This window comes from Falco naumanni, chromosome 14 (assembly GCF_017639655.2).
Source record: "Falco naumanni isolate bFalNau1 chromosome 14, bFalNau1.pat, whole genome shotgun sequence".
Classification (NCBI taxonomy): domain Eukaryota; kingdom Metazoa; phylum Chordata; class Aves; order Falconiformes; family Falconidae; genus Falco; species Falco naumanni.
In genome coordinates, this window is record NC_054067.1 from 8,691,464 (window position 1) to 8,718,603 (window position 27,140).

The window sequence follows — 27,140 nt, forward strand, 5'->3', positions numbered from 1 at the left end:
GACAGCAGTATGTCTGCATGTTAAGAGTATTTTAAATAGCTCCAGATAGAACCTCTTTGACCTTAACTGTATTAACCAGGGGGATCAAAATTTATTTATTGCCTCCTGAAAATCCTCTCCTGCAACACTTGGAGAGAAGGAATCCTAAACTCTATGGGCAGGTAAAGAGAGAGGACACTTGTCAGTGCTGCTAGCTTTGTTTTTCAGCCCACCTACAGCAGGCAATATCAGCTTTCTCACAAAGAAATGCACATCCATCATTGCTTAATGCCCTCTGTAAAGGGAAAAGATTTTTTCTTCCCTTGTACAGGGACTCTCAAAAACCACAGCATTTCAAGGGCAAATTTTATTTTAGACTTTTCAAATATCACAGTATTTGAAGTTGTTCCTAGGTTTACAGAAAGGGTAATGTAGTATGACAGCCTTAACAAGACAAATGGACTTCTCAGACACACAGCTAATAGTTAAAGCACTATTCCATGTCATCTGCAATATTCTGGCACATTTTTTACTGAAGAAAGAATGGGAGAGGGCATTTTTTTTAAATTCTTTGTTTTGCAGAACTGTCTGACCTCAGGAGCTATCTAAAACTGTGCAAACTTTTCACAATTTTGCTGCAAGTCATCAAAATATTAACATTACCTTTGGACAACTCTTAATGGAACATCACATTAGTAAAGGTTATCCCCTGAAATCAACAGTTCCTATGAATGCATCATTATAGCTTTAATTTTAATTATTTGGTTATGTCACTGATGGCAAGGCAAAAATCACTCTTTGAAGGTAGCGCTGCACATTTCTTTGTGATCAGCAACAAACAAAGCTTTCATCAGTCACCTAAAAAGGGTCCCTGAACCCATCTAATTTGATTGCTTTTCCTAAACATATCAACTGGTCTAACTAAAAATATTATCTATGCATCAAAACTTTGTTGTGCTCATATTTAAATTTCCATAAGATTTTGCATTTGAGTAACATACAGCAGTTAGAGAGTCTTCAAAACTATACTGTAGGAAATATTTTAATTATGGAAATGTGCTGTGCTAATAATTCCACAGATTTTACATGCAATGCATTCATCAGAGAGCCCCCAATTACAAGAGGCAGCACTTTGTGGCACAACGCAGTCATAAATAAGAGAGCTAATGCATCCTCCAGCCATGCAACTTATATACCAATATGCCAATGTTTCATTCTTCTCGAGGAAACAGGAGGGCATGACTGTGGCTGACAGCTAAACAGATGATTTAATTTTTAAAAGGCAGAATTTAACCTCTTCAGTAAAGCACTACTGATTCAATTACAAGATGCTAATGCAAATGACATTTGGAAAACCAACCAGTGCCACTGCATCGTTACAGCTGTTTAGCACAGAAGTGCTCAGCACCTCCGTTCACGTGCCGGAGCACCGAAGCCCTGCCGCCCGTCCTGTGCTGCCCGCCGCACGGCCACCCGCACAGCCACCCCGAGCATGGAGCAGAGCCACAGCAGTGGCTCCCACCGCCCTCTGCTGCAAAGCTCCTTCTCTCATACTGAGCAGGCTCGATGGCAAACTTACCCACCTTCGGGACAAACATTTCTGGGCTACAGCGAGCGGGCAATAGCAGCAGCAGCTGCTCTGTACGGCTACAGCATTACCTCTGCCCGGGTACCCCACAGGGCACTGCCTCGCCGCTGCCGCCTCACAGCTCAGCGAGAAAGCACGACATGGCAATGCAAAGACTAAAACAGATGTGGCAAAGGAGTTGCATCTCTGCATTACTTGACCTACTTGCTTAATTTTTTTTCTGCTTGTGTTTTACCCTCTCCTTTCCTTGCCATGTCTTGCCTTCTGTTGTCCTTCACTCTCTCCTGCTCTTCTTTCGCTTATCCCCCCTTACTTAACATCCATTGGTTTGCAATTCAGAGAACTGGATCTTTCTTGAATGTGGTTTCTCTCCATCTTGTTTCTTCTATCATCTGCCTTCATCTTCCTGTTGCTTTTTTCTTCTCCATGTTCTTCACTTTCCTCTTCTTGAAAGAGAAAAAAAAAAATGATCACAGTACTGACAATCTATCAGCCACTTAATTGTGGGAACTCTTGGCTTGCCCAGGCCTGGGGCATGCACGACTGCCAAATTCTGGTTTGGGACACACTGCCTTAGGGATCATGCTGGTGGGAATCAGATGGGGGTCTTCAACATGGTCGGCTTCCATACCACCTTGGTCCAGGTCCAGAGGCACCAGGTCCTGTCCTGCTTGACAGCTCCTAATTCCAGTTCCAGACCCTTCGCTTCTTCAGAGGAACTGGGATTCCCCCCAGTTCAGTGGTAGAGCTGTGCAGCTCCATCTTCTACAGATCCCTCACCCTACGTCTCTGCTGCAGGGTGGCCAAGGGAAACGGTCCAGCACAGCACACTCATCCCTGCAGCTAACACACACCTTCACTCTGGGGTGTCAAGGCAGGGTGACACGCCATGACTGTACCTGTATCTTCACACATCTTTGTTCACTGGAACAGGAGTAACAGTGGTGAATCGCTGAAGGAACCAAATATTCTGTGTCCTCTTTTGTTAATCTGCCCGAAGCGGACTGTTTGTGCCACTACTGTAACTATTGCATCTCAATGTGCCCACTTATCTACAGCGTACTCTTCCCTGGTTTATTGAGCTCTAAATTTAGCTTGTTACCTGTGACAGATTTATGACTACATTCATTATAGCGGTAACAGCTTCAGACAGAAGCTAAGAGGTGCCCAAAGAAAATGGATTATACAAAACAATTACACCATAAAAAAGGCTGTAACAGAACACTGTGATTCAGCACAGAAATGAAATGAAAGATACTGAGAGGAACAATAGTGGTGTGTTGGGTTTTTTTGGGTTTTGGCTTGGTTATTATTTTTTCTTTAAACCAGGATATGCTGTTTTCTGACAAAAGAAAGGGGGAAAGAATTAAAAACTAACAGATACTTCAAAAGAAATGATGATTACTGGAACATTTTGTTCTCTAGGATTTTTGTCAGATCCTGGAGAAAATAGATGGCCAAGTTTGTTCTGTTCCAGCAAATTACAGAACCTTGCAGGGTAAAGATACAACATTGTAGAGTATTATTTAAAATGGCTGTAGGGTTTCTGTATCAATAAGGGCATGCATTTAATTAATTCTATCAATTTGTCCAATAGCCCCTTAAAACTCTCAAAACATGGCAAAAGGCAGAACTGCTGATTCACAGCCCTAAGCGGTACCAAACTGTACTTCTACTGGCACAAGCAGGGTAGGATAAAAACACATATGCAAATAATACTTCCTCTACAGTCTTGGATAAATACCTGTATTCATTTGTAGCCATTAAGTTACTGCAGGAAAGGTAAATGTGTTTTGTAGTATGAAGTGATGATATTTAACCTACAAACAATTCTTTAACGCACCTGATTCAGGCAGACACAGAACCAAATCATCCTCAAATAATAACAGTTTTCCCACGTGTAGGATGAGAGCAAAGGCAGTTGTCCACAGTTAATCCTTCAGCAGAAACCACGATGTGTGTTTTCATGGGACTATTTCCAGGAAAGGCACATACAGCTAAAGAGAAGGCAGCAATATTGAAATCTAACAGTCAGCAGCCTTTTGAACAGAATGTTCTCCACAATTTCCAGCAAATATGAGTGCTCTTTAAAGCTCTGCTTCTGCTTATGGCTGATCCTGATGGTGCAAATGCATGTGTGTGGGGGTGAGCGTATAAACACACATATAAATAAACACGTTTTACTTCAGAGCCATTTGCAAAAAAAAAAAAAAAAAAAAAAATACACAAGAGTAATTTCTACCAAGGAAAGCCATCGTGACATTCAGGATGACTCCTGCACTGCTCACCTCCTGAGGTTGGAAATTAAGTAACCATTCCCGCTGGGTGCATGCAAAGGGAAGGTGAGCAGAGCTCCCTCTCTTCATGCCTCAGGCCACTTTCTACCATATTCTCTTCTCTGGCAAATCACAAAGGATGGGGTGTGTGTGGGAAGGTTAACCCAATAAATTTCAGCAATGAAAAGGGCGGCTTAACAAGCTAAAAAAACCTCCCAAAGCTATTGCATCTGCAGCTTCAACAACACAGGCAGCATCTGATCATAAACCCACTGCTGAAACGCTGGCTAATTTCAGGGTTTCATTCAGCACAGTTCCAACATGATCAGAGCAAACCAGCTAGGAACATTTTTTTAAAAGAAACCAACACTCCCTGCTAACTTGACAGCGTCAGCTTCTGCACCTGCTGCAGAACTGCCTACAACGTGGGTGCGGGGCACCCTGACGCCCCGTGCTCTCTTCTCGGGGATCACCAGCTGGAGCTTCTCCCTGGGAGGTGCTGTGCGTTACTCCCACCGAGAGGACACGGCGTGCATCAGCTGAATTTATGGCATTAAGTGAGGTCACTGGGTCCTTTTTCGGCTTCGGGTTTTGTTTTGGCAACTATGCAGATACTAGGACAAACATGTCAAAGCTGTCTTTTTGGATGTGTTACCCTGAAATACCTCTTGTAATTCCTCTTCTCTTCTATGGGTGAAACTCATCCCAAGCAGACAGCTATGTAAAGTCTATGTGCCATTAAACTACCTACTTTTAAGCCTTGTGCTTTCCCTGTGTACAGAATAAATGTAATCACTTGACAACAAAGAAAATCAGCTAGCTAATTAAACTAACTACCTTCTCCTCTAGTTTTCTCAGCAAGAGAACACCCCCAGCAACTACCAGTTCATTGAAAGAGGCAATAGTAAGTTCATGTCCTTAGCTCTTCTCTTTTTCTCCTCGAACAACACTTTTTTTGCTTTGTTTCTTCTTCTCAGTCTCATATTAAATGCATTTCAGATGCCTGAGGATGGCACAGATGAGGAGATGAGCACTTGTGATTCATGTTTGCTTCTGCTCGAGGTTGAACTCATAATGCAAAAATATATGCAAAGCTCAAGGGCTGCTTGCCTGGCACTGTGAAAGCAGGGGCTTTCAGTGGGGTCAGCAGTGGGTCCTGGGTGGCTCCAGGACCATGCTTCCAAAGTGCTCTGCTCCAGTGAGGAGAAGAACGCTGTGCATGACTCGGCTTCAAAGTCCCTCTGCTCACAGATGGCAGGATCAGCAGATGGTGGGAGCGATTTGTGAGCTGGAGGATTTTCTCTCAAACTTGAACATCTTCTGTCTATATACAGTACTCCCCTGGCCACTGCCCTACAGATGTGTGTCAGCTCACTTCAAAGTCCGATAGCGACCACAGTCAATCTTGGAGTCAGGATGCCCCCGTGACAGTGATGCACATTCTCATCACCCATGAAAGCAAGGAGAGTCTTCCAACTCCCTAGTCCTTTAATGAAGAAGGAGCCTGACACTGTCAGGACTCTCCCACCGCATGACCATATGTTTAGCATAGTTGATCCACACCTGCACGGTAGGTCTGCCCCTTTCCAGCAGGCACAGACTGACCATATGTGACACAAATCGGAGCCTCCTGGAAGCACACGACTTGCTGCAGCTGCGCTGCCCCGTCCACACTCAGCGCTACATCCCTGGATCCCCCCTCCAAGAAACAGCAACTCAGCTGCTCCTCTGTGCCTCCTGGGAAGCACACGGGAAAGCAGCTGGATGGGCTGGACACTTACAGACAGCCGGCCAGCCTTGGCTCTGTCGCTTCTGTGCTTCCTCAGATTCGCTTGGTCCCCTGCACGGTCTGGGGAGCCCTTTGGCTGGTAAAGTGGGAAGTCTTGGAAGTCTGGACCTTGTTCAGCATCCTTTGATTCCTGCTGAACAATGTCTCCTTTTTTGATGCTTTGCAAGCAGCTTGCTGCCACCCTTTCTCTCCTCTAATGCTTTTACATCGGGAAGCCTCAGCACGCTCCATGAACAGTCATCCATCCTTGTAGTACAAGTGAGGAAACAGGGGCACACATTTTACTTCTGTCTCTTTTTACCAGTGTCCCAGTTTTGGGAAGCTGAATTTGAAACAGTAAATGCAGTTACAGCCTAATTTCCAGTAACGCTGAAACCCAGCATAAGCACCTACAAATAACGCGTATTTTGGAAATGCTCGACCTAAATCATTGACCCAAGGTCACGCAGCAGAGTTAAGAAGTGAATCCAGATGTCCTGATGATTAGCTCTGTCTATTGGCATTCAGTCAAGTCTTCCCTCCTAAAATAAGCTTCCTGAAGCATGTAAGACTATAGTCTTAGAACTTCTTTAAATACACAGCACTGGTAGGAACTGATTTTCAAACGAAGGAGGGGAGAAAAAACCCCAGTTTGTTACTTTTTCTTCAAGTGATCACTGACTGACCAACGAAAGGGCAGCTCAGAGTCATTTGATCTCAAACTCCTTATAAATAAAAAAAAAGGAAGATTCTTCTCCCTTTTCAAACAACACCAAGAAAAAAATGTTCTGCCACAGTAATCCTAAACCTGAGTAATTTAATCTGCTCTCTGTTGCAATCTGTTTCCCATGTGTATCACCAGCCTGGAATTTCTGGAACTCAATACATAAGGAAGCTATTCGAAAAAAGGAAATACTACGACAAAGGGATTAGAGATAGGTCTGAACCAGACTGAAAGCCTCCCTATACCAGAGGAGAATTCAGCACCAGAGTTCAACTTCTTGACTTCAGCCCAAAACTCAAACCCAAAGACTACCCAAACGATGAATTTCCTGGAGCCAGCCCACCTCTCACCTCAGGTTCAGAGACAGAAGAAATGAGAAAACAGGTTGAGGAGACCTGCAGCGGCATTGCAGCAGAAGTGGAACAGCGCTAGCTGTCCGAACAGTTCAACTGCCCCACAGAATAGAATATTTCAGTTGGAACGGACCTACGACGATCACCTTGTCCTCAGGGCAGACCAAAAGTTGAAGCATGTTATTAAGGACATTGTCCAAAACGCTGACAGGCTTGGGGCATCGACCACCACTCTAGGAAGCCTGTTCAGTGTTTGACCACCCTCTTGGTAAGGAATTGCTTCCTCATGTCCCATCTACATAAAAGGACCTGTGAGAAAATTATAAAGAGCTTTAGTAGTTAAAATTCAAAGTCTCCCATGCAAGCTTACTTAGAGTTTTATCTACTTATCCATTAAACGAATATCAAAGGATTCACTGCAGCTGAGCTAACTGACCTCATTTTACATCTTTGGCTTCATGCGCCCAAGTTGAAGCATGAGAAACAACTTTACCCTCTCGGTGTGTTTAATTCCGAAGCATTCCAGGTATAATGTGCGCATAAGTCAAAAGGAATTTAAACAAAGCCCTTACATTTCAAAATTTGTCTTATCCCCATTTGGCTCCGAGAATTTCAGCTGCTTTCCTTAAACGATCTGCTCACATCTGCTCTCCAGCTGAGCTGTGTTCATGCCCCACTGACCTTACCGCTGCCATCTCTGTAATCTTGCAGCTGAGAATAACCAGCCACGCACTCAGTCCCTGTAAGCGTCAAGAGCCTTTCAAGGAAGAGGAGGTAGAAAAGAACCAGCCTTTATATAACAGGGAAAAGGATTTCAGAGAAAAACCATTGTTTGACTAAGGAAGTAATGGGAGCCGCTAGCCTGAAGTGCCCTGGTCCAGCTCCCTCAGGCAACGAGAACCGGAGGCGTCAGCATCTTGCAGGATTATACTCTACAACGGCAGCTGGCAGATATTTTTCTAATAGAGAGCCCAGCAGCATTGTTCACACTCATTTGATTCTATTTGCTGCTGTTCCTATTCAAACTTGGCTAATCCGATCAAGTTATTTCTTGGCCTGTGCCTTAAAGCTGAATAAGTAAACACCTTTCATAAGGTCTGAGCCCACTTGTTTCAAGTGTGTGACTAAGGGCTAGACTTCGACATTACTTTGAGAAAACTCATCTCATTACTCAGAATTTCCAAAATCACTCGCAGTTGTCTTGAAGTGGCACTTTTCCACCCAGTGTTTTACTTCCTGCGCTACAAGTACATAATACAGTTGCAAAGGGTCCCAAACACCAAATACACATTCATGTTTCAGCTGTCCTAAAGAACAGCTCTTTGAGCTGAGAATAGCCCATAATGACTTAGACGCCATGATGCAAAATATTTTCTGTGGCTACCAGACCTTCTCCACAGATGTCTCTTCTTGTTTACTATGGAGAAGACAGATGATAAATATAGTCAGCAAATGCATTTTGGACAAAGTCAAGCAACATAGTATTTGCATGAAGTAACACTACAAGACTTAGACACCAGAAAAGATGTTGACCCACGTGTAATTCCATCACTGTTACACCAAGGATGGATTTGAACTACTGAAGCTTACAATTTTTTTTCAAGAAGAACTGCTGCCACTTCTGTTACTGGTATTGTTAACAATAAAACCGGTTTTTCTTTCTTTCTTTAAAACACACCCCCTGCTACTTCTCTCCGTCTTCTCTGAGGCACTTTTAACTTCACATTCAATATTCTCTTTTAGACTATCTTGCCCACATCAGTTCTCAACCAGCTCCTCAAAAGACGGTTATTTGTTTTGAAAGCTTCAGGAATAAAAGAATATTTAAACAATTAACTGCAATCATATTCATCATCCTGCATGGTGCCGCTGATATGCACCAGAAATATAATGAGAAAGCAAAACTTTCCTTCAGAAAGAAGAAAAGAGAAGATAAACATCCACAGATCTCTCTCGCTCTTATTACTTTCTTATCTTTTTTAGACTGCAAATGTGTCAGTCACTGTAACACTTTCATGCTAGGTTGTTATTGTTACACATATTATGCACAAAGACCCAAGGCCTCATTCTGTCGTAGGTGAGATATTCACACACATACTTTTTTTTCCCTTGCAGTTTATTTGCATGGCTGGCTGGATAATCAGCCACAATAACAGAATGTGACTCAGCACAACTGAATGTCCACTTGCTTTGGGGATTCTCTTTGAGGTTAGTTTTTCTTTTCTTTTCTTTTTTAACTATTTAAGACCGGAAAAAGATGTGTCCCTTCCAGATAACACTCATGCAAAGAAAAGATTTGAGTAAACACAGAAGCTTGGGGGAAAGGATCAAACAGCAACACTTCTGCTACCATGCCCTCAAAGAGGCTGTGGTCTCTTTAGCCCCTCTGCCCAGTGGTGCAGAACACACGGTCCCTCGTCACCCACTGCAGCGCGGACCGGCAGGGATTTCTCGCTGACAGCAGAGGAAGGACGCAGGACACAGAACTGGTCATGTCCCACAGGATGGGTAACCCTGAAATTAAGGACTTTTTTTTTTTCTTTTTTTTTTTTCTGGACACCTAAATGCTGTCTGTGGATTACACTTGCGCAAGCATGCAGAACATTCTAAAATATGGTTTATTTCCTATCTGCAGTGGCCCGGTACTAAGAATCCTCCCAGTGTGAGTCAAAATCAAGACTCCAACACACCAGTAAATTAAATACACGGGTCCATCTCTCTCGAAGGATAACTCTCCTTGACTAAGTTAACAGCAGCAGCAATGGCTACTGCCATCCTCTGAGCAGTGCTGCCTGTGTGGCTGAGGCCAGCAGGCTGCACCTATAGATATCTGCGGGCCCTGGTTTTCAAGTAAGAGACCAGAGCAGCTGAAAGGGCTGCAGTGTGAGACCGCAGCTCACCTGGGACAGACTCAAAAGAGCACTGAAGAGCTTGGCCCTTCATTTAGCCAGGTCCAATGACACATGCTTCTTTTCTGAGCCATCTATGTAACTCTTGGGTGAAAACAGTGGGATTTGTGCTTTCCAGAATTAGAATAAACACGAATTTATTACCTGGGGCTTTCCTGACCAAAGCACCTTAAACCATAAACCTATATACCAACAATGTCCATACTGTATTTAACACAACAAAATTAGGCTGACCAAGAAAATACACATTAAAACCAGTCGATGGAAAGAACCATACTGTAATGTACATGCATAAAAAACGAACGGGTACAAAGGGAGCTTGTTTCTGTGATAATCTGACTATATAATACCACCAAGGCCAGCAAGATCCCTGACAAACATCTACGCAGTAGTATGAAGCCAGCAGCAGAAGTTAAAAATGCCCATGACCTTTAGCTGGCAGTCCCAGTTTCCTCAGAATTTCACACTGTGTTCAAGAGGCAAATATCATCTGCACTCCCAGCCTCCTCCTTTCATGCACAGCTTTTGTGCATGCCTCCTAAAAATCACAAGCAAACCATACAATAGTTAAGCCAAAACTCAAGCAGGGAAAACATTCAATTAGGCAGAGAGAAAAGCTAACTTCCCCCTTCCTTTTCGTCCTCTCATCAGCCTTTCTGCAAAAGATGAGCAGTAAAATTCCTACATCCCTGAAATTAGTATTACACCCATCCTGATTAAACGTTAAAGTTTATTCCAATTTAGCTTAGTTTTGTTCTCAACCAGTGAGAAGCGCAAAACATACAAGAAAGGAAAGCCATTCCTCTAATTATTGCTTATGCACAGCCAACGTTTCCAAGAGCCAGCAGTTATCTCATGGCAAGTGCACGACGGGGATACGGAGCACCTAGTCCTGGCTCAGCTCCCAGCCAAGGACCACACTCACCACCCGGGCTTGGTGTCGGGTGGGTAGGTGCAAATCCGAGGCAGAGGACAGACGTTTTGGTGCTCAGGTTGTCATCTTCCTGCTGAGGCCAAAATTAATTCCTGTGCCATGATCCTGTCCCAGTGGCAAAACCTGCAGCTTCGTGCTCATCCTGCGGAAAATGCTGCACGTTGCGAACCAGGATGGAGCTGGTCGTGTTTATTAGGGTTAAGCATGTTTGGCTCTTTTCAAAGTGAGCCCCTGGTTATGAATCAGTGCTGTCACAAAAAGTAATCTGATGTACCTAAGCTGGTTTTTTTCTACATTAAAGTTTAAATGAATAAGAAATCAAATACAGTACTACAAAATGCTTCTCTTCAGCCTTAGAAGCTTGTTTACCATTGCTGTAGTAGCTGAATTGCTGAATGAAATATTTACAACTATTCATGCAATCAAACTCATTTTCCTTAGGAAATAACTGATTAGGTATCTCACATCTGTTCCTGACAATGATTTAAGCCTGTGCTGATCCATATCTAGACCTGACATGAATGTTAATGCGTTAGAAACAGCCATCCTTAATAGGAGGGTGATGACAGGCTAGCTGGGTCTGGTGGCGATGGACTGCAACTGGGAAGTTCTGTATCTACAGGTGAAGGATGACACAACCAACTCACAATTTTCTCTAACCTTATGACCTAGGACTTAGGAAGCCTGGCAGGAGACAGAAGGTAGAGCAAAGCATGACGCAGAATTATCTGGAGAATTATCTTCCTGTCCCTGTCAGAAGTTTTTAATATCTCACAGATGTTTGCTTTCTCTATGCAGAGCAGCATTCCTGCTCCGCCAGACTCCGACATTGCATGTCAACCTTCAGCAACATTTCCCCATCAGGGCTCTTTGATTGAAACTGCTGCAAGTGTTGCAAGGCTGGAAGGAAAATCAGCTGCTAGTAAAGCTGACTGAGATGATTCCCTAATAAAGCATGACGATTGTGTCAGGAAAGACACAAAAATAAATTCCACATTTTTGCAGAAAAAATAGTTGCTTTATGCACAGTCAACGCCAATGCACCGCTAGAAACAGAGAGAGAATTCTAACGTTCACTTAATCTGATTTAATTCATCCAGCAATCCTCTTTTCCACAGGAAACTTATCAAAGAACTTAGAAAAAAGCAGGAAAAGAAGCAATGGCTCCAAACTTCATACCCTTCATTTCTGCATAGAGCAAGGGAGAGATCTTCATCCCTCTCAGGCCAACTGCAAAGATCTGCAATGTTGTGTCAAAGATGCTGATGACAGAAGAGATGATCTGTACTGCTGCTCTTCCTGGTAAGGTGCGTCCACTGAAGTACCTGCGCTTCCCAAGTTCTGACACGGGCAGCTAGGTCAGAAGAAAACTTTTGGCAAAACCTATAATCACTAAAATTTTTACTACAAGGTCAAGGAACCAAATAAAAACAACTGAAGAAAATGAACACTTGCCTGCAGAGGACCTTGTAGAGCCACAAATCAAATATAAATGAAGTCTATATAAGTGTCTGAACAGTAATCTCTGGAACAGTCAGGAATACCTCATAAAAGTAGATTTCAAATACAATCCAAAGAAGATTAAATTGACAATTCATCTCTCTTAGGACTTCGATACATCATAAATAGGCATTATGCCTCCTATGTAAAGCAGCTCATTATCTGATTTATTCACTGATATCTCTTCTTATTCAAACAATTCAAACTGGACTATATTAGAAAATCCCAGAATAGTTTCCTTGGCACTGCAGCTTTTGAAATAAGATGATGATTTATATTTATAAAATTTTACTTACCGTGCAATCAAATTCATGTTAATATAATACACTATCTCTAAGGGCAGTTTTTAAGAAAGATGCTATTCCAGCTGGATCACTTATTAATATTCATATGCTTTCCTCAAAAAAAATTAAAAATAATCAAAACACAGAAGTTGTTCTTCCTTGTTTTAGTCTTTTTTCCATATCTCAAGTGGAAACAGAGATTCTGCTCTATTCACAACAGCCTACTAACAACAAACTAATCAGCCTAACACTCCAGATCTTGACAGCTCTACTAGTCACCTTTTTAACAAAATAAGGAATTCAGCTCCAGATTTGAAACACATGCCCTGGATAAGACAAAGTTGTGTTTCAGCCTCATTTCTTCCCAGATAGTTTAGTGGCAATTTTAGTCCGTTACCTTTATTCTTCTCCCATTTGAAGCAATGGATCATTGCCCTTTCCAGTCAGTATACTAGCACTACTGCAGAATCATATACACTCTCCTATTTTAACAATGTTATTTGGGGACCTCTCCTTCCAAACTCTGAATTATTTCCAGAAAGCAGCAAAATAGAGTTGAAGACAATTTTCCCATACAACAATATTTTCAGCAAGAGTTCCTGAGCTGTGCAATAATTGCCCGAATAACCGACTTCTGCTCTGGGCCCGGTGAGACATAGATACCAGGAGGTCTTGCAGCTGAAGAGCCAAGTCCCGAGAGATGTGAAGATGCCCCAGATAAGAAAGTGATTTAGCTGCATAGAAGTCCACGCTCCAGCAGAATGAGCAATGAGAATTGTCTGTCCCAGGACTGGCACCCAGGGACCAACGTATACTCCCTCTGCAATTACACAGCTCCACATCACTGCTGCCATACGGGAGGCCAACCCCAGAGCTCACGGCAAGAAAATAAACTCATTTTTTCTGAGTTGACACATTGTCTCCACTAATGACAGGGCTCTTTCAATAAGCAAGATTAAATAGGAAATGTAGGTGTTAAGATTAGCAGAAAGAGTTTATGTTATTAATACTTCCCACTGTGCCCCTTCCATTAAAAGCTTGCCCCAAAATGAAACCATTCCAATTATTCTATTTGAGAGAAAAAGCAAACTGTTGATACTCATCTTTAAAATATACATCGGTAGCGGAGCCAACCGAAGTTCCGCCTTTTTGCCGCACACGACTCACTAACACACACGCTTAATACACCACTTAATAAAATTGCATTGGAAACAGCTTGACCAGAGTGAACATTTTTAATTTACTGTAAACCGTGCCAGTGTACATTGCACTCAGAGACAGGACAAACAGGTTTATGGTCAAACTTCCTCAGCTAGGGGTGTGACCTTCCCCAGCTATTACAGCCTCTCTAATTGCTGCGTTTGCTGGGACAAGCCAACAGTGGACCAAACGCTCAGCATCCTCCTCTGTACATAAAGTTACTTGCAGTTTGCGCAGCAGAGCCTTAAACAGCCTAAACCCAAGGGCTGACTCCCAGGGACACTTATTTTTCTCTTCAGATACTCTGGGAGAGGTCCTCACTGCACAGAAGCTGATGGAAGTTCAACCTTTGCCTCCATCAGGGCCAGGGGTTTGTCTCAACCCCTTCAGGCAAGGCCTCTGCATTTGCTTGAAAATCTTCCTATGATGCTGCCATATCTATGCAAAATAATTAATGGCAACGGGAGCTATTATCACCTCATCTATTGTTCGTTTATTTCTACAAATAATGGCTTACTTTGTATGTTGCTTATGGTCAAAACTTCATTGTCGTGAAGCAGTGCACCACACTGCACTGTGAGTTAAAACAAGATTAGAAGTAGGCTGAGCCCAGGAGAGAACAAACAAACCTTAGTAATTTCTTTTAAGCAAGTGCGTATGCATGTGTTTGTGGGCTGAACAGATGAAGCAAGAGAGGTGATTAGCATTTTAATGGATATGATTCCTGCCATTGCTACATACTCGAAAATCTTGCCTAAGATTGGGCAGTTTGTAAACAAGAATAAACACACCGACAAATATCTTTGCGTTTATCCATCAGCCAATTAATCCATCTGCCTGTAGCTGGCACCCAACAAAGCACCTCACACTGACTTATAGACAACACAGAGGTGAGAGGGAACACTAATCGTGGGGGGCCAGGGCGCAGAGCAGGGCGGCTGGCAGCTGCCCCTGCAGCACCGCCACCAGCCAAGCCCAGGGCACTCGGTGCAGGACTCCACACACTTCTGTTCCATTTAACAGGTCCTGGAGAAGCAGCCCAGCAGGACCGAGGTCCCAGCAGCTGACGGAGGGTGACGTGCGGGGTGGCACAGCCCTCCAGGCCACGGGAGCAGTGGTGCAGGGAAGACCAAGCCCTTTGCTCTCCCTGCCTGCTCGGGACCCCTGGGTGTTAGTGACCCAGTGGGAGGGTGCCACAGTTGTCTGTCTGCTCCGCAAAGGTCACGTGGCACTGGTGTTCAAGGCAGTTGTTAGCCAGCATCACCTCTTCAATCACATCCAGTACATGAACATGGCCAGCAAACCATCCTGTGTCATCTACCACCAACAGGAGGCCATTCCCAACTGCTCACGGGTGCGCTCGTGTGTGTTTGTGTCTGTGTATCAGCCCTCCAAAGTTAGAGCTCCAACGTCTTGCTCCATCTCCCTCCCTCCTTCCAAAGAGAAGATATATTTCAGCGTTCTCTGTGACAATGTTTAGCAAGTCTCTTGGTTACCATAGTGTTATGCACTAAAGAAGTGTCGACAAATTAATCAATTGTACAATTGTGTTTGCTTAAGAATGCAAGGCACAGTCGGATGATTCAACGCACTTCAACAGCTCCGTGGAGTTTGGTTAACACACTTCCTCTTCTGCCATCTCAGTATTATCCTCATCTGCACTGTCATTTTTCCATATTTCAATTTCTCTTTACAGGCAGCTTAGCAGGTAGGTGATCTCTGCTTCAGGCTAAGTCAAGCTGTTTTCCTTCTTGCCTGCCTGCTTGCTTTCTGCATTTTTTTTTTCCTTCTCTCTTTCTTGTCATAAGATGCACAAGATACATTCAACTTTCCTACACCAAAATTGTGGTTTTAAAATTACTAATCCATCACTAATGATCAGCAAGCAATTCTTTCTTCTAGAGGTTATCCCTCACGTTTTACGGAATTTTACTCTGATCAGCAACAGAGCAGAGCTGACTTTATGTCCAGCTTTTCAACTTGTTTTAGGAATATCAGGTAGAAAGGGAAACACTCCAGTCTCAGAAAACAACACTATTAATGGCTGTTTCCCAACACCCCTTCAACCTGCCGAGATGCACCAGGAGCCACAGAACACATCTTCATACCATACAACAAACTTATGATACACATGAGAAGCAGAAAAGACTAAACTGTGTTGCGACACAGAAAAGGGCAGGTGAAGATCACTGCCTGTACTGCCTGTCCTTGTATCCACACAAAGCACATTAAACAATGCTAGCAACAGATCCCAGAAAATACACCATAAAGTACAATACGGTTACTGGCAACACAACCTGAAGGAAAAATGCCTCTCTGGCCCCAAATCTTATGAACAGGTTAAACCAGGGAGCATGCCAGAAAAAACCACAGGCAATTGTGCCCGTCTAATGCTGCAAGGAGACTTTGCTCTGCACACTTTCAACATCTAGTGCTTGAGAGGAAGGCAAAATGGGGGGGAAAGAGATACAAATCTGCAGCAACAGGGAAAATTCATTCTTGCCTTGGCTGCCAAGAAAACAGCAGAAGCCTTCATGCATGCAGTTAATAGTGCAAACAAAACCAAGTCCATTCTCCTTTCAGCTTTACATTAAAAATAAGACTATACTGAAGACCAAAGGACTAACTCTGCAAACTTAATTTCCTATCTCCAGGAACTCCCTAATTTAATTGTATAATCTCTTTCATAAGATTATCAAGATCTATCTCAAAACTACCCTAATTGAAAGACTATTACACAACTTCAGTCCTTAGGTAGCTAGAAGCTTTCTTCTAATTTCCCAGCCAAATTTATTCATGACCAACTTAGCCAATTTGATCTTGGCAGATGCTATCTTTTGACTTAGTTGTTCTGCCTTCTTCCTATTTAGTCCCAACTATGTATAAAAAGACCTACTGTAACCTGTCCCTTCATTTGTTCAACTGGCCAGAGCGAAACAAATTACACTTTTTAACCTCGCTTGGTACAACAGACGGTCCATTTGTGTAACCACATCTCTAGCCTGCCTGCTGTTGTAATTTAGCATTGTCTTCACTGGGCTGTCTAGAGGTATGCAAAATCCCAATGGGCTACTCCACGAGCAACGGAAAGCTCTTGTACCGATACTCTGCGTGGTGATTTGTACAATGATAAAATCACACTTCCCTGAATCCCTCATATTCTCTTCCTCTGATATCTAAGGACGTCATAGCTCACTGCTTGCTCACTTGTATCTCCTGACCAGCCAGTGCATCCTCATCTCTCCCTTCTGTCACGGACAGCTGACGAGCTCCTGTTTCACACTGGAAATTCTTGTTACTGGTCTCCACGCTTAAAACTTCGCATGACTTTGCAATCAGCATTATTAAATGTCATTTTATTTCTATCACTCTGATCAACAAAGTCATCTAAATTCCTTTCATATGATAATCTGATCCTCCTGCATATTGACAATACCTCCCGAGGTGGTGTCATCCCGCACAGCTCCTGGGCACACCCCCAGACCGAACCCACAGGTCAAAGCGGCTCCCTTCAACAGGCGCAAGCCAGGTCCCATGGGAGCAACAGCACTAATCTCTCTCCATCCTGATGACTTTCTTTGAATGCCTCTCTCCATTCAGACAACTTAATTTGCATGCAACTGTCGCACCTTTTCCTCAGCCAGCTTCTTTTCCACCTTTCAATTCTCATATTGAACCACCATCTTCCTATGAAGCAGCAATGTCCTGTGGGGCACGGTATCAAATGCTTGGCTTCAGATAAACTACATTCCTGCCTTACCCCACCTAAATAACCTGTTACACAAAAAAAGATGTTAGATTAGTCTAGCACAATCCATCTTTGATAAAATCTTGTTGTAATTTAGCCTGCTTCCTCATTATTTCCATGTCTAATTATTCCTTCCTACAAGATAGGCCATGAGACACTGTGCGCTATGCATTCAAACCAGCAGGCCTATAGCTCCCTGCATCACCTTTTTTTATTTTTTCACTGTCTAAGGACTCTGTGTACAGGACACAAATGCTTCCCCTCTTCTGTAGCTGCAGTGCCATGGGAGAGCCTTGTTGTGAGCCGTGCAAGCCTTGTGCAACCGCGTTCAGTATTCCAGGACTTGGATTACTGGTACTTCTTCATTTGTCTCACTATTTAAGTTTTGCTTGTCTTTGTTTTTTGGTGTGGGTTGGTTGTTTTTTTTTTTACAAAAAAAAAAAAAACAACTTCACTATGAATAGCTTTCAGTCTTCTGCAGATTTGTTAGTAATTACACTCTGTTCCAGATTCTACAGAAGGTTCTGCTTTCATGAGAAAGTTGTGTCATTATTTAGGGACATGAGTTCTCCTTTCAGTGTAGGCATGGCTAATTTCAGTTCTGTGTAAATTGACTAAGTGCAGGTTTTGGTTGAACCCAAATAAGCTCATTCGAACCAAAATAAGAACGTCCTTACATAAGGTCACATCAGGTTAATCAAATCACTTTAAAAACAGACTTAAACTAAATTGGTGTAATCTCCCCATGTAGACAAGGCCAAAGCCAATAATGGAATATGAAGTAGGTCAAAGTCTCTCATTCATTGCACACACCTCTGTGGTTTGACTGAACGTGGTGCTTCTGCGGCCGAGCAGATGTGCAGCCAGCAAGCCCAGCTGCGTGCAGAGCGCCTGCCGATGCCGCGCCACCCCCCAGCCTCACCTAAACCTGGGCTCCGGTGGGACTGGAGCAAGAAGAAAGGGGCTTTTGCAGGGCTTCTGCACAGGGGCACTGCTCGTTCAGCACACAGGCCACAGGGCGAGAAGTCACACTGTGCTACACAGTCCTGTGTGCACCAAAAGGAGCAGAGAAAGAAGGAAAAAAGAGAAACAGTCTCAGTGTGGGCAGCGGAACAGGGAGGCATGGCAGAGCGGAGGCCCACGAGCCCGCTGGCTGCGGCTGTGCCTGCGGGCACAGGGTCACCGCTGGAGCGGGACAACGTGCAGCACGTCGAGCAGAGCGTGGCCTTAGGTGAGCAAAGTTTGGCCTGACAGAAGGGCATCATCCAGGGCAAAACTAATAAATACAGCTTTCGTACCTGCCTGACCTCCTTAACAGAGATTTGGAACTGAAGTGATAACAGAGCGTATCATTTTAATAACACCAGCAAAGATTGGTCCAGACTATTTTGGTTTTTTATAGATCTTATTATTTTGGTTAAAGCCATATTATTCCACTAGAATCCATAACTGTTCCAGTAAAAGCCTAGGTTCAGTTGTTCTGGTATAGGCACACAGCTTATTCCCCCAGTCCTGAAGGAATGAGCTATGTTGGCATTAAAACCTTTGTATCCTTACATGTGAATCTTGGGAGGTTGTGTAATTTAGTACAAAACAATAACACTTCTGTGCACAGATAAGCCCTAGCTCCAAACTGTAAAGCCATCCTACTAATTTTTTGATACCACTAACGATCAGGAGTTGGATTTGACATCAGTATCTCTGAAATGCATCGCTGCTTCCAACACCATGAGACTTTAATTATGAACTACTCGTTTGCTAAATTTAACCTTTAACTCTGAGCTAATTTTGAGTACTTGATGTGTGTCTTAAACTGGTAAAATAATTTAATACACACTCTGGGTGGCTGAAAACCAGGAACCATTCACTGCCAAATTTCACTGAAGTTTGCAGTTTATCAAAAAAATTTCAAACCAATTCTACATTTTCCTCTAGATCATGTATCTCTAAGCTCTGAAGGAGCTGAATAAATGAGCAGTAAGCAACCACTCCAAAAGCCATTTGCATTTTTCCTGTTACATCTTCCAGAAAAATTCTAAAGATTCAGTAGTAAACACGCTTAGCCCAAGAGATACGAATGCCTCCCTACCGCACAAACGTCCACCTCTGGCTTAGCTCCTGAGCCTCCTCTCATTAGTGCTTGCTGCGTTTGTCAGAACTTCGTCAGCCACAGAGCCCTGAGTGCTCATTACGGTGCATCAGTGCACAGGGTGCTCTGTTCCTCCACAAAGCATCGCTGACACGCTGGTTTACTCTGATTAGCACATTACAGGAAAATGATCTTTTTTTTTTTTTCAATACAGTTTCTAGAAAACCAAAAATCCAAATATATTTTTCTGACTGGAGAACTACGGTGACGCACGGCAGCCCGGGAAGCTTATAAAAATTACACAAATTATCAACCAACAGAGCAGACGTTGCAGTACGTTCAGCACCAGGGGTTCACACCGCACGCTCCTGAAATCATCTGCTGCTTCGAGCAACATTCGTAGGACCTATGAGGACTGGAAAGCCTGCGTTACCGAAAACATTAAGATCTTAGCTGCCTCTGCAAGGCAAGTTCCATTTCCAGAGCTAGGGATTAGCAAGCAGCGATCCAGCAAAACAAGGACAGGGGAGCACCTTCACCCTGCCTAAAAATGAAGCGACTCCTTTTCCCATCTATACACCAGAACGTCTCGTCCCCTTAATTAAATCAGCACGCTGCTTTCACTGCACACAACAAAATAAACTCGGGCTAATAAATAGCCCTGCCCGCCTGGGTGGTGCTGCACCCTCGCAGGTGGGTAAAGCATGGGACATTTCAACAGCTTTGATTTCAGGCACATCATCTCCAGGGCTACTCCCCTGCTGAAGAGAACAACTCCACTCGGATCAGTGCTAGCTAGCACCTGGGTGCCAGCTGTCTCCCCAAAAAGGGGCTTTTCCTAAATGCACTTAGGAGGGACCTGCTCCGCAGATGGCTCAGCAGCCTCCTGCCTTTGGGGACCGTGGCATTTTACAAAGGGCAAGTGCTCCCTAAAGCGCACATGACACCTCAGTTATGAATCACGCAGGGCTCAGCTCTGACCTGGGCTTCCAGCACGAGCCACCCAGAGCAATCTGTTTGCAATTTCTGCCATTAAGGACCAAGGCTGGGAGTTACCATTCACAAATCCACAGCTGAAACCTATGAGGGACTTGCAAAGCCTTCACAATTAGCCACTTACGATGTAAGCAGTCCATAAAATCAAAAGATACGATAACCCCGGTGGGAGGAGTAACTTTTCAACCTGGATGTTTGATGCTATCTTTAGGTGCAAGGCTCTGCTTGGAGGTTTGTCCCCACCGTGTTTTCTGACAAACGCATTCCCAGAAAGACAGAACTTCAGGGCAGAACGAGAAAACTGCCGTCAGGCCCATTTCAGCCTCCCAGAATTAAGTTCCCCCCCCGCCTCCGCGAGCACCCCGCGGCTCTCAGCTGTATGCAGTCCCGGGGCCGTTCCCGAGCCGGCGGGTAACGGGGGGCTGCCGGTGCCCGGCCGTGGGGATGCGGCCGCGCTCCGGCATCCCCGCCCGGGAGCTGGGGACCCCCCCTCCCCGCGCCAGCCCCGGCGAGCAGCCCGCGCCGCGGTCCCCTGCCCGTCCCGCCGCTACATGGATGGGTTTGGGGGTTTGTTGGTTGTTTTGGGGGTTTTGGTTTGGGTTTTTTGTTTGGGTTTTTTTTTGGGGGGGGGGGCAAAGTCTGACGCCTTCCGTTGCGGCTGTACATTTTCCTCTCCAAAACTTAACCGGGACCGTCCCGGCGGTGCTGGACGAGGGCAGGGCGGAGCGGCGGGTACCGCGCACCCGGCCCTGCATCGTCCCCCCGGGTCAGCGCTGCCCGCCCCGCCGGTGGGAGCGGGGACCCCCTCCCGCACCCCGCCGCCCGCCGCAGGGGCGTACGTACCGTCCGGCAGGATGCGCGTCCCGGAGCCCCTCTCAGTGCCATGCCCAGCCCCGGCGCCGTGTCCCCCCGCCGACCGGGGTCACCGCCCGCCGCAGGGTCCCGCTGCCCGGCGCGGACATGGCATGAGCGCGGGCAGGCCCGGCGGCGAGCGCTGGCTGCGGGCGGGCGAGCGGCGGGACTTGTGAAACTCGCCTGCTGCGGCGGCCGGTTGTGTAACGCGGTGGCGGGCTGAGCCCGGCCTCCCGGCACTGCACAGGCGCGCTCCTCCCCCCTCCCCGCCGCCACCGGCAGCCGCGGCCGCCGCCGACCCGCCCGCATCGGCCCCCTCCCGCGTACGCCGCGCGGATGCGGACGGCGCGCAGAAGGCGCGCAGAAGGCGGGCGCGGCGCCCGCAGCCCGGGCAGGGGCACGGGGAGCGGCGGTACCCTCCGCCGGGAGGAGCCGGTGGGAAGTAGGTCACGGGCAGCGGCCCGCGGGGCCGCCCCGGCCGCCGGGACCCGCCGGGACCCGCCGTCCCCACCCCACCCCGGGCTGTGCCGGGCACCCTGCGCGGGGCAGCGGGGCTGGGGCCGGGCCGCCCGGCGGGACTGGGACTGGGACCGGCCCCGGCCCGCCCGCTGCCCCCTCGCCCGGGCTGCCCCTGCCCGCTCCCACCACCTTGCTGCTCTCCCCGCCAGGCGCTCGGCACCAATTCCATGCCCGACACGAGCTGCGCTTTGAGTCATCCCATACCATGAGTCACTGATTTAACATTTGCTGCTTCCTTCCTCATGCGACTTTTTTTTTTTTTTTTTTTTTTTAATTTTCATCATCCCTTTCTCTACTGTCATTACTTTCCCTCCTCCCCAGGGCCGGTGGGTTGCTCCTTCCTGCGACACCAGCCGTGCCCCACTGCGGGTGAGGGACCACTTGTCCCCCCGTGCCATCAGTTGATGCTCAGTGCTGGGGCTTTGATTTACTCTCCTCTTGTCTCTGGAAGACACCAAGAGCTGTGGCGGCATCAAGACAGGCCTGCAGCCTCCTGTTTCTCTGCTCAAGGTGCCCCCGGCAGGGTTGGGGGCGGGGGGGGGGGTGGGGGGCACTGGCTGGTGCCACAGCTGGGGGGGGACCTGGGGGACCGCGGGGCTGGGGGCACCGCGTGGGTCCTGCCAGCAGCTGCATGATGTCATCCCCTTCCCAAACCGAGTGCGCTCGCTCTTACCAACAAGTTAGGGCTTTTTTGGTGGGTATTTTGCAGGGGTTTGTGTTTCCCTCCCCCCACCCCTTCAACTCCTCTTGGAAAACTGCTCCTCAACCTGTGCGATGCTGGGAGCTCCGCTCCTCCCGGGAGTGCGTGGCTGCCCAGTAGCCCCTTCCCACAGCTGGCATACCTGACCCCTGACTTTTCTTGCTCAGCCAAAATTCCTGTTCCTCTCCCAGCCTTTGCTGTGCTGGAGAAAGGGGCAGGCAGGCAGCCTGCCTGCATGGCCCGGTCCCCTGCATGTGCCACTGTCCTGAAGCATGGGGGACAAAAAGAGAACCAAAAAGGGGACAGCGGACAAAAAGCTTCACTACGAGGTTTTTAATATAAACACGATGTCACTAAGGAATGGGAAGTGACATTGTTACAGCAATAACCCTGAGGAACATTGGCTGTTATTGATGAAGACAAGAGAAAGGGCCCCTTCGCATGGAGTTAGTATTTCTCATTTTCTTTCTTATCAGAGGCAGAGCAAATAGTGTGGCTGTGCTGACTGCCACAAGTGGCAAATCTCATTTTCCCACTCAGTGGATTTTTGAGGCACTCAGCCTCATCACATAGCAACCCTTCCCTTGTTCATGTGGGGAAAGTCCTTCCTGCCCTCTTTCAGGCAAGGTACAAATAAGTATTGAATGCCACCTTTCTCTCCTTTTTCACTTGAGTTAAGGTGTGTCTCTGCAGGCTGCAATGCAGCCCTGTCACCCGAGTGACGGTCACAGAGAGGATGCCCTTGCCCACATACATGGGCACGCAGATGCACATTTGGGGAGTTAGCTCAGGAGCACAGAGACCACACTCTGCAGCTGAAGCACTTAAGTTTACGCACCCATGGACAGATGCTGTGGGCAGCACAGGCAGGATGTGACCCCAGAGGGGCTGAGGCAGGTTTCCCCCGTGGCATCAAGTGCCACAGTCATTGCCCTGAGCTGTGCTGGAACTGCCCAACCAGGTCTGCACCTGGGACGCTTCCATGGCCACCCCCCATCCTGCAAGCCCAGCAGGCACAGCAAACAGCATCAACACTCTCTTCTAATAACGCAAAACACTCAGAAATACCACTTTACATGTTAATTGCAATAACATCATTTTCTAACCAGAAACCGTGTTTTATTTGAAGTGTTTCAACTAACTCCCCTGCAGCCACTGGCAGGTAGAGACAGCAGGCTGGGCAAATGCAGGGGCCACTCCTCCCATAGCAATGCTTAAAGTTTTCATGTCGATGACTTTAATTACCTCGTTTAGAGAACACACACTCCGCTAAGATCCTTTCAAAAGTTAAAAAAGAATGGGGAAATGAGCACTTCTGACACGACAAAACTCACACATTTCTCAGCGAGCTGCAGCACTAGGCAGCTTTGGCTGTACTCTGCAATGGTTGGCGTAACCTCAGATTTGCTTATATTATTAGTTTTTAACAACGCTGTGTTGCAAAGACATGCCAGCAGCAATAAAACCAAAAGAGAACTGGTTTTGGCCAGAGAGTAAGAACAGCAAAGAATATAAATACATATCTGCGCGTGTGTGTGTGTGTGCGCCAGGAAGTGTTTGCATTGCACAGCGCTGAGTCGAGAACCAGCCCCAGTACAGGACCAGGCACCTCAGCCTCGTCTCACTCCAGAGCGTGCCCAGAAATTCAACACGATGTTCTCGCTTTTCACCCAGCACTAACCGTGAGTCTTGGAATAACACAAACCAAAAGGAAAGGGAAGACTAGCACCAATAAAGCAGAAAAAATACCTTTGCTTTGATCCGAAGAGGCTGGCCCTGCGTGGGTTTCGCTGTGGCTGTGGGACGCGGCAGCGAGCAGAGGGTTTAAGCGGTGGAGCCCACCCAGCACCTGCCATGAGAGTGTGTGGACAAGGCTGGCGCCAGCCCCGTTCTCAGCGCTGCCCAGGGCAGGGACACGACGTTCATTGTGTCGGTGCTATTGCACAACACTGTTGCCTTGACACTGTGTCAGTAAAGATTTTAAACTGCCTCTTTATTAGTCATCCTCGGTTCATTTTAATTGTGCCTGATAAACAGGGCCATTTCACTTCTGTGTTCTAGCGTACGTACTTATCTTGCGTATTTATATCACCTAAGAGACTTTCAGTCTTTTCCTGCAGCATCGGTAGATGCAGAGGACCGTGCAGGCCTTGCCATCACAGCCTGCTGGTGTTCCCAGCCGTTCCCTTGCTGCATTTTCAGACCTCTGCTCTCCCAGTGTGGAGATCCCCACAGGTCCTTGATCCTGGCGCTGAGAATGCTCAGGCAGAGGCTTAGGTTAATGCATGGGAACCAGTAAGAAGGGATAGGCTGATTGAAACACGCATTTAATTTTTTTTCAGGATCAAGTGCTGTAGGTGTGTGCTTAACACCACAGGACTCACTTTGATCTTCTCCAAGGACAGAATTTTCTGTGGATTAAATTCTTGCCTCTGAATGATGGTATTGCTTATTTAACAAAATCAAAGTTGAGAGATGAATAAATAATTATTGGATTTAACCTAAAGAATGTAGTTGAAGTTGCTGGAGTATTTTAGTCACATTTACTTGCAACATAAAAATTTACTGCCCAAGAGTCTGCCTATGCAAAGCTCTGTCCCTGCAACTCCTTATCCATTCTTATGTTTGTGAATTCCAAAGTTTCCCTGAAAACTCCTGGAAATAGCAGAGCGTTTTCTTTCTGAGGTATTATGACCTTCCCTCATCCCAAACACTCGCTACGCTTGAGCTGGGAAGAAGGAAGTGCGCTTTGGCCAGATACAACTGCCACCTGTAAGAGAACGGCAGGCAGGCTTCCCACAGCTTCCCCGGCACCGCCGAGCACTGCTGGCATCGCTGCTGTGCTGCCGGGACTGTTTGCTTGGAGCTCACATCTCAGCTTCAAGCAACACCCCACAGTTATTAGAGTCCTCCCTGTGCAGATGCATCTGTTCTCTGGGATTATATAGTTTCAGCTTTGTTTTCCCCCTTTAAAAAGACTCAGAAATAAAATTCAGGTTTGCACTACAACCATGTGAGAAGATGGGTAAAATCCCATTCTCATTTAAGTTCAGAAAAAGGAACGGAAACTCCATTAAAGGCAGAGCAAAACCCACATTTACTCCAGTGTGAACAGGATTTCCCCCTTAGCATAAAATCTTCATCCCTGTGGGCTGGAAGGAGCTACTTGCTTCCCACCCAGCATCTTTGAGCACCACATTGAATCTTTATGCAACTGCTTAAAAGTATTAGAAATATAAATGAGTTAATCACCATTTATGACAAAATTCCACCTAAGCTTTTGAGAACCAACTGGAATATTTTCATTTCCATCATCCAGCACCTTATTTTGTAGAAAATTATTTAAGACTGCTCTTGTAGAGGCAAGATTGGTATCCAAATTTTGTGTGCATCTAAGGCCTTGTTATTTCCTTTTGCTGGAGTAATAGCATGGCCTGATAAACGCATTGATTTGAAAAGCTGAGAGGTGCCCAAGTCAGAGATCTGGCCAGGAAAAAGGAGTAAAAGAATACTTTTAATGTGGCTGATCATAAGTTCCACAATAATTATTATTTTTATAAAGGAAAAAGTGTTCTCTCTTAACTGCAGTAAAATATTCTTTGGTAAGTATTCTTGTGATCTGTTATTCTGCCTGACTCAAAGAAGTAGGGGAAAAAAACTTGCACAAACAAGAACATGGGTACCTTCTTCTGCCTGTATCCTTCCATGAGAGCATACACTGAGTCTAAGGCTCTTTGACCACATTTTAGCTTGATCCCACAGGATAATGTACCTATGAATTAATTTTCTTTGATGCTGGATTCCTATCTTCTGGAGACTGTGCTGAAGACAAATTCAGGCTGCTGCATTTAAATATGGGTTAAGTGGGCACAGGCAATAATCAGCTCTGGTTAGTATAATCAGCTACTGAGGGGCTTTGTGAACAGAGATATAAAACAGAAACTTAATAATAATTATGCTAAAGGCCCAGATCCCCCTGAATTCAGCAGTCAGAGGATAAATGGGCAGAAGGAGCACCACCGGACAATGGCAACAGCTGTAGCGTCACCCGTGGATGAAGCACAGAAGAACAGGCAAGTCAGTGCAAAATGACTGTCCATCATCTGCAAGTGCATCCTTCCTAATAAATCACAGTTGTTACTAATTAGCACATTATAGCCACCTTCATAAACATGGATGTTTCCTATTAATACTTCTGCTGATGCTGAGCTTCATTCATACAAGGCAATAACACTTTAAGGCTTCTCCCTGGTATTTGGCCATTCTTAGTTACTTGATCCCACACGTGGCCGTTCGGAATTCTGTGGGTCAGCTATTCCTTGCACTGAAAAGCTTCTACTTCTCCTCTCTGGCTTTTTCCCAGAGCTTCAGCAACACTAACATTGTCACCTGATGGAGTTTTCAACGTCGTGAGTTAGAGCCACAATGTCTGACTGCAAGACAAGAAGCAACGTGCTCCTGGCCAACCATGGTAGAGAGAAAGCTGTCCTTGTCACCTGGTCTTCCTACTATAGTCCAGGGCCTGACCAGACCCCCGAACTGCACAGGGTGACAAAGGACACGAGCTGGGAGGGTGCAGCAGGCTGTGCTGGCACCTGGGACAGGAGCTGCCTCCAACTGTAGGCACCATCCTGGCTGCCTCCCAGCTACTGCCATTCCCCTCCCTTGCTCTGCCAGGACTGGTCTGCAGCCAGAGGGCTCCCAACTACATCCTAATCTCC

At 46.0% G+C, this 27,140-nt stretch overlaps 1 protein-coding gene across 7 annotated transcripts in view; it reads right to left on the minus strand.

Annotated features, from left to right (window-relative positions):
* Positions 1-27,140, minus strand: part of PASD1 (PAS domain containing repressor 1) — a 109,072-nt gene that overhangs the window by 32,287 nt on the left and 49,645 nt on the right. For 5 of the 7 annotated variants that reach the window (XM_040614870.1, XM_040614865.1, XM_040614869.1 and 2 more), the window contains exon 1: positions 21,192-21,465. The exons of 1 other annotated variant lie outside the window; for it this stretch is intronic. The gene's annotated coding sequence lies outside the window, so the exon portion shown is untranslated. Of the gene's footprint in view, positions 1-21,191; positions 21,467-27,140 lie in introns of those variants that run through there. One more of the 7 variants, XM_040614871.1, reaches the window with a different exon arrangement.